We start from the raw sequence: 8,112 nt of genomic DNA, 5'->3' as shown, positions 1-8,112 counted from the left end.
AACGTATGATGAGGAGGCATTATCTTATGTCGATGACATCTATCTAACAGAAGATGACTTGGACAGGCACTTGAAAAGAGTGAATATCATAATACTTGGCTTCGCCTCTGAAGGGTATAAATTCAATTTTAAGAAATCAAGAATTGCCCACCTCAACGTCCTTTTTCTGGGAAACAAGTTATCAAGTGAAGGCAAAAGCCTGGCAGTGAACTTTTTAGAGAAGTGTGCGCTGCTCCAACCTCCAAAAACGCTGAAAAACTTACAGTCAATTCTAGGTTTCCTGAATTTCGGAAGAACTTACATACTAAAATACGCAGAAAGGGTTAAACCTCTCTACGAATTCATCAAGCCTGATTTCAAAACAATTAATTGGACTCAAAAACACACAGAAAGTTTGCGTTCAGTGCAAACAGACATGTTAGCAACAACACATTTACAGAAACGCGTAAACGTATGGAACCTTGTAATCCGAATAATCCCAGGAAGATACGGATTCACGTACTTAACCTTTAATGAAGGAGAAAAAGTACCAATAGCTTATAAATCACACTTGTACATACAAGCTGAAATGAAATTCACTTCTACAGAAAAAAATTGACAGCGGTTCAAACCGCAGTAGCAAAAGAGAGAGCCCTCGCACAGGGTAAACGCATAATGGTCGTTACTCCTGTACCTGCCTTAGAGGCAGTGACAAAAGCAAGCATTTCAAATGCAAAGGCTTTACATCTGAGATGGATACAATGAATTAATTCTCTTGCTGCAACAGACGTTGAATACGTTTTTGACCCTTACTAGAAAACACAAGAATTTCTACAATATGAACAAGAATGTCCTCTGCCCACTGACATTCTGCCTCTAGAACAATACGACTGAATAATTTATACGGATGGATCAGCACAGCCCGCAATTGGAGGTAAACAAGCTCATAGTGCTGCATGTGTGATCGTTAAAGGTCGCTGGCGTGATGGTAAATTCCGACCTATGGTCACAAAAACTCAATCTCTCGAAGACTGTACAGCTCAGCGAACTGAACTACAAGCATTCAAGATGGCGCTTGAAAATACTGCTCGCTAATTTCCCACACTCATAGTGTGCGATTCCTAATATTACGTACAATCTTACAATGAATGCTTGCAGAACTGGATTCAAAACGGTTTCGAAGATGCAAAAGGTGGCACAATCAAGCATAAGTTGCTTTGGGAACAAGTAGTTTAATTACAGAAATAACTACAAAAGACTCATGTGATCCATACACTGAGTCATCAACGTGATGGCGTTCAAGTTGCAGGGATCTCATTGGCTGATGAAGCCGCAAAGGCAGCAATGCAAACGGCTTCCGTTGCTGCAATCACTCGTTCTAAAACAAAAAGAGACAGCAAAATAATGCAGGCTGTCGCCGCTTTCAACAAAGACAGTGGTAAAACATTACCAAAAGGATTTCCACTTGAATAATAATACATAATTGATGCCAACTCCGTTCCTTTTGCTCGAATCCCTGGAGTGGGGGATAGAGTAATTCCAAATAGGAGACGTAGAGTAGCTTTGATACATGAAGCACATTCGGGAGACGGTCTGATACATCAAGGAATCTCTAAATCTATACTAGAATATAAAGAGATGTACTGGTGGCCAGGGATGAATGCCCACATTCACAAATTTACAATTAATTGCTATTACGCCTGTCTACAATGCGATAGCATCGGACTATACTAATATGGCAAGTGATCAGGTAGCTCCAGCGATTTTAAATAATCCTGATGCAATCCCTACAATTGACAGAACTGCCTCTGGCTATTTCATCAACTTTGATATGTTTTCCGAGATTCTCAGTGAGCCTGAAACAACGCCAGCAAGTAAGACTTTTAAAGAACAAGCTACAGAACTTTTTCATCAACTGGAAAAAACTTATCTGGTTTCACCATGAGTTGAACTTTGGATTGTGCTAGGCATATTTTTTCTTCTACTTTGGCTAACTCTTGTATTAACTTTGGGAATGCTGATAAATGGAAGATATAGTAAAATGGACACAGCAAGTAAGAACAACAACTTACTCCTCAAGCCACACAAATCATCTCATCGTGAACAAAGAGACTTGTCACCAATGAATATCACAGCCATTCCTATACCTGGTGGTATAGCTGGGGACAGAACTGATTATGACATCTTTGGTCCTGTAGAGCTATTGAAGATTCTACATCAATTCAAGGTTTCCTTGAGTGACTTTGTTTCACCCAGCACATTTTCTGATGATTGGGACTTTGAGACTGTTAATAATATGTTGTCAGACTTAGAAATGTCTCCAAAATTTACAAAACATGTTTATCAGATTATGAACAAATGTACTGTTATAATCACTATGGTCATCATTTCCTGCATAGATCTGCAAACCCTAGAAATGTTTATACTTATAATCAATGGGAACATCTTCCAACGCAACCAAAGGGTAGCTCAAAAACATTCTATGAAAAATGTCCATACTTCTCAGGTTTTAATGTCTCAAATCCAGAAACATTTTACTTTAAAAATGTGAATAAGACAGGAATGAAAAGTATGTTGACTAATACTAAGCAAATGCATTTTGCGCCCTTTTATGCTCAGCTGTCTACATTAGGTTTCGACTTTTGGAAAGACAACATTGAGATGAAAACTGTCTGGGGCACAAAAGACTGGCAGGTGCAGGAATTAGAAGCTTTATTTTGAGCCTGCATTATTCCTGAACAAATAATGTTTTTAAATGACACTGTTCAACAGACATCTTGTCTTGGCTTAGCTAAGATAAAAGATTTAAACAAACCGTCCATACCTACACCTACATCTGATAGTAAGAACACTTCAGAAGGGGTGGTCGACATAAAAACATTTTTACTTAAAAACAGATCTAATCCTGATTGGAAAAAATGGTTAATCTGGCCCACAGACACAAACAACTATCAAGATAGATTCCTGAATAAGACACAAGGGTTAAAATTCACCAGGTCAGATCTGAGATATGTCCAGAGACAACATACAGGGATAGCAACATCATACAGTATAGGGAAACTGTGCCTTGAGTCGCTACAAAAGTCCACACAAACAGTGGTAAAACAACACTTATCTTTACTTAAAGATGGTGTTAAATTAAGGGACTTCTTACAAGTACCTGCAAAACCGCGTCATAAACGTTTTATATACGCTGGTATATATGCCATTTATAATGAAGCTTGGAAAGCGACACAAGCAAAGACTGCAGAACAAATACGAGAAGTTGATTATATTAATTTAGAGTAATCTCTCTCTGTAGTTGACAATGAGTTAATGACTCTATCATCCAGAATTTATTCTTTGGACAGCATAGTATCCTCTGCCATAGACATAATGGAACAGGACTTGCTCATGCTACAGCATGGACAGTCACAATTACGTTCTATAATGCTTTTAGGCTGGACATAACAAAATCTTCGTTCTGGATATTTGCCATGGCGTCTAATCAACACCATGTGATTGTTTGCTGTATTTAACCTTACAGATAAACAAATCACTTTGGCACAAAGAGGAGCAGACTATACGGTGCTGAGCTTTGAAAAAATGGAAGGATTACCATTAACTGTTTCTGAAAAACCTGCAAAAGAATGGTTAATACACAGAACAATCACTCTGCCGGTGACGATTTTCCAATTTTAGTATTGCTTAAAACACATACCAGCAGGCATATATGAAAGGTTGGGTAAAGAATACATCAAGTCAACCTAGGAATTACCATATACACACAGATGTTGGAGTGGTGGAAAAGAGGTATTTATTAGTGGTACAAACTGCAAAAGCACACTAAGCGGTACACTTTTATGTCAGGGTTCTCCAGCTGCAGTGAAAGATCCAATTTTTATGCAGCTTTGGAATGGAAGCAATATTATGTTAAATGATGACAGATGCTGTGGCATGTTGCCAGGAATAGCCTATCTCGTAACTGTGTCAGCCAGGGTCACTTGTTGTATGCAAGTATTGTTTCCTAAAAACTAAGACAGACGGGGATTCGCTGTCATGGCCTTCACTGAACATCTCTTCTATGCAAATTGATACTTTAAGCAGAATGTAAGCCATTCTTCCACAAAAACTGTGCCACTGACCTTGTCCAAAGAGACGTATGAACCACAAGCTGCAAGGTCTTCTGCAGAGATACATCCCCTTTTTTCCACAAAATGCCCTATACATTTCGTAGAAATGTTAGGTCATATCTTAAACATGTCTGATGCCAGTGGTATTGCACATGTATTTAAGACAGTTTTTTCGGGACTGTAGGCACCTTTTGAAGCAGTCCTCGGCATATTGCCAAACTTCGTGCCCTCTGTGTTCGCCGGCCTGCCTCTCATTTTGGGACTCGTAGCAGGAATACTATTCTTGTTCCTTCTGCTCCGATATGGCAAGTCCAGTCACCAGCGACACCCAGATTACCTTAGAGAACACTCTCCTGGCAATGAAGTGTCGTGAGCGCATTATACAGATTCTAGGCTTGGCTTGTTTAAGAGATCTGAATACCACGTGGTTTCTATCATTCCGACCAATCTGGCAAGATTGCATCTTACCTGTTCTACGATGCCTGCTATGTGGAGAAGAATGCATGTTGGATATCTGTCTGACACTCCCATCAGTCCTGCCAATGGATGTTGATACTTTGCTTGGTTCGGTAACGGACCATGCATTATGTTGTCCCCAGTGGCTACTAATCCTGATGACGGCATTCATTGAGGTCTCACAGATGCAAACTGCTGACGGTGAGATACGTGGATTGACAGGCACACAGGTACCATCTCAATCTCCTTCGAACATTGCTAATGCGGCTAACGCTGACGACAATGGTTCACATTTTAGTGCAATCGGTCTACTTAACGAAGTGGTCCAATTTTCAACTACTATGGTAGATGAATTCTTTACCAGCTTAGAAGATTTGATGTTTTCTCCAAACAATAAGACTAACTTTTGAAATTTGCACACTGCGTTCTATGGACTTTGCATTCGACCTTCACTTTTCAAAACAAAACTTCTAACTTTAGAACTCTATTTTTCTACGATTTGACTTTTTCCAAAATTGAATTTTTTGGGGGGGGGCACAAAGTAATCTGCTTAAAGTAGAACTAATCATAGAGAACAAGAATTCTGTGAAAAACTTCCAAGAGACAATATTTGACCTTGTCCATTCCCAAAACACCTTATATCAGGGGTACTCATAGTACGGCCCGCGGGCCACCAGCGGCCCAGGAAGCCTTCCTTGGCTGCCCGCGGACCTTGCAGCCATCCTACCTGGGTCTTTTTTTTTTTTTTAAAGAGTGTCCTGTGTCCGCAAACACTGCCTGCGGCAGCAGCGCTCTATGAGGCCGGGCAAATCCAGTGAAGGTCAGAGTGGAGATGCAGGGGCGCCAAGAGGTGAAACATATCAAAGCCTCATTAACGAGTAAGTGGTCTTTTAAAGAACTGTAAAGTACTCGGGTGCGGCCGAGAAGCTGTCTTGTCTCAGCCCCGGTGAGAGAGGGAGAGGAGGAAGGGAGAGGCAGACAGAGGGAGGGAGAGAGAGACAGAGAGGGAGGCAGACAGAGGGAGGGAGGTTGCCAGCTTGTTGCATCCTTTTGACATCAATAACCTCATATTTGCTGCTGAGTGACAAAGGCAGGAAGTACAAAAGCACAAAAGAAACAGGTATTTTAGGGTTGTGAATACTTTCTTTTGCCTTTGCTCTATCCATGGCCTCTGTGACCAGGGTTTGCAGAAACAGTATTAGTGGAACCAAAGGGCAAGATAGTCCTGACTAGCTGTAACTGACACCCTTGTCTCAGCTCCATCTTTCTCATTGTTTTTCAAGATCCCATTCTCTCTTCTTTCTCTTACCCTCTCACTTGTCCACATATCCTTTTCTGTATCTATTCCTTTCTCCACTTTCCTCAATCTTCCCATATATTCAATTCTCTTTATCCCTTTCTCGCTTCTGCTTCTTTCTCTAGCTGTCTCTTTCCCCATCTCTCCTTGTTTCTTCTCCCTCTTTTCCCTCTCCCTTATCATATATTTCAGCTATGACTCATCTTCTTCTTTATTTTTTCCCTCTCCCTTATCATATATTCCAGCCATGACTCATCTTTCACCAATCTCTCATCTATCCACTCTCTTGCTCTGCCCAGTTCTCCTTTCCATGGCCCTTCTCCTTATTTTCCTCTATTCTATATCATCTTCTCTCACAGTTTCCTCTTTCTACCTCCCTCCCTCTGCTTTTCCCTCTGTCCCATCCTTGTTCACACCGTCTCTCCCTCCCTCTCCGCTCCCCTCTATGAAATTCCTCCCTCTCTCCCTTCCTTTCTCTCACTCACTGACCTCTCTCATCTGTCCCTTACTATCTCTTGTCTGTTGATGCCTCTTCCCCACCCATCCTCGCTCCGGCACAATCACTCTATCCCATTCTAACTTGCTCTGTCCCCCTTCCCGTCCTCCCCTTGATTCCATGATCTCTTTGTCCCCACCATCTGACACACACGCACGCAAGGTGAGGTGACAGAGGGAGGGAGACAGAGGGAGAGGGAGGGAGAGAGAGACAGACAGAGGGAGGGAGAGAGAGACAGAGAGGGAGGCAGACAGGGTGACAAAGGGAGGGTGACAGATGGAGGGAGGGGGAGACCTGGGGGGAGACAGAGAGAGGGAAACAGAGGCAGGGATACAGAGGGTGACACACAGAGTGAGACAAAGGAGACAGGGAGAGGGAGGGAGACAGAGAGAGGGAGGGAGAGATAGAGGGAGGGTGACAGAGAAAGGGAGACAGACGGAGACAGACAGAGGGAAGGAGACAGAGGGAGACAGAGGGAAACAAAGGGAGACAGGGAGAGGGAGACAGGGAGGGAGGGAGACAGAGGGAGGGAGACAGGGAGGGAGGGAGACAGGGAGGGAGGGGAGACAGATGGAGGGAATGGCAGATGGAGGGAGGGGGAGACAGAGGGAGGGAAACAGAGGGAGGGAGACAGAGAGAGGGAGGGAGACAGAGAGAGGGAGGGAGATAGAGAGAGGGAGGGCGATAGAGAGAGGGGTGAGGGTGACAGAGGGAAGGAGACAGAGGGAGAGTGAGACCGAGGGAGAGTGAGACAGAGGGAGGGAGACAGAGGGAGGGATACAGAGGGAGGGAGGGAAACAGATGGAGAGAGTGAGACAGAGGGAGGGAGGGAAACAGAGGGAGCGAAGGAGACGGAGGGAGGGAGACAGAGGGGGTGGGAGACAGAGGGAGAGAGAGGCAGAGGGAGGGAGAGAGAGAATGAGAGAGGGAGGCAGACAGAGGGAGGGAGACAGAGGGAGGGAGACAGACGGAGGGACGGGGAGACAGAGGGAGGGAGGGGGAGACAGAGGGAGGGAAACAGAGGGAGGGATACAGAGGGTGGCAGACAGAGGGAGACAGAGGAGACAGAGAGAGGGAGGGAGACAGGGAGAGGGAGGGAGACAGGGAGAGGGAGGAGGGAGAGACAGAGGGAGGAGGGAGACAGAGGAGACAGAGACAGGGAGGGAGACAGAGGGATGGAGAGACAGAGGGAGGAGGGTGACAGAGGGAGGGTGAGAGAGGGAGGGAGACAGACGGAGACAGAAACAGGGAAGGAGACAGAGGGAGACAAAGGGAGACAGGGAGAGGGAGACAGGGAGGGAAGTAGACAGAAGGAGGGAGACAGGAAGGGAGGGGAAGGCAGAGGGAGGGAAACAGAGGGAGGGAGACAGAGAGCGTGAGGGAGACAGAGAGAGGGAGGAGGGTGACTGAGAGAAGGAGACAGAGGGAGGGAGGGAGGGAGGGAGACAGACAGAGGGAGGGAGGGAATCAGACCGAGGGAGGGAGACAGAGGGATGGAGAGAGAGAGAGGGAGACAGTTAGAGTGAGGGTGACAGAGAGTGGGTGAGAAAGAGAGAGCGGGGTGTGTGTGTGTGTGTGTTGAGTCTGGTGGCTCAGTGGACGAAGGCATTCGCTGCAGGGACCTGTGTTCAACCTCATGGTCACAGTTTTTTTTCTCTAGCCCTGCCCCCTCCCCCTGACCCCGCCCCACCAGTGTGGAGCTCGGACACAAGCCACACTGTAAATTTGGTCCCCGAAAGAAAGTTTGTGAGTACCCATGCTTTATATATTCT

This window comes from Lissotriton vulgaris, chromosome 1_1, assembly GCF_964263255.1.
Source record: "Lissotriton vulgaris chromosome 1_1, aLisVul1.2, whole genome shotgun sequence".
Classification (NCBI taxonomy): Eukaryota; Metazoa; Chordata; class Amphibia; order Caudata; family Salamandridae; genus Lissotriton; species Lissotriton vulgaris.
Note: the sequence above shows the minus strand (reverse complement) of the source record.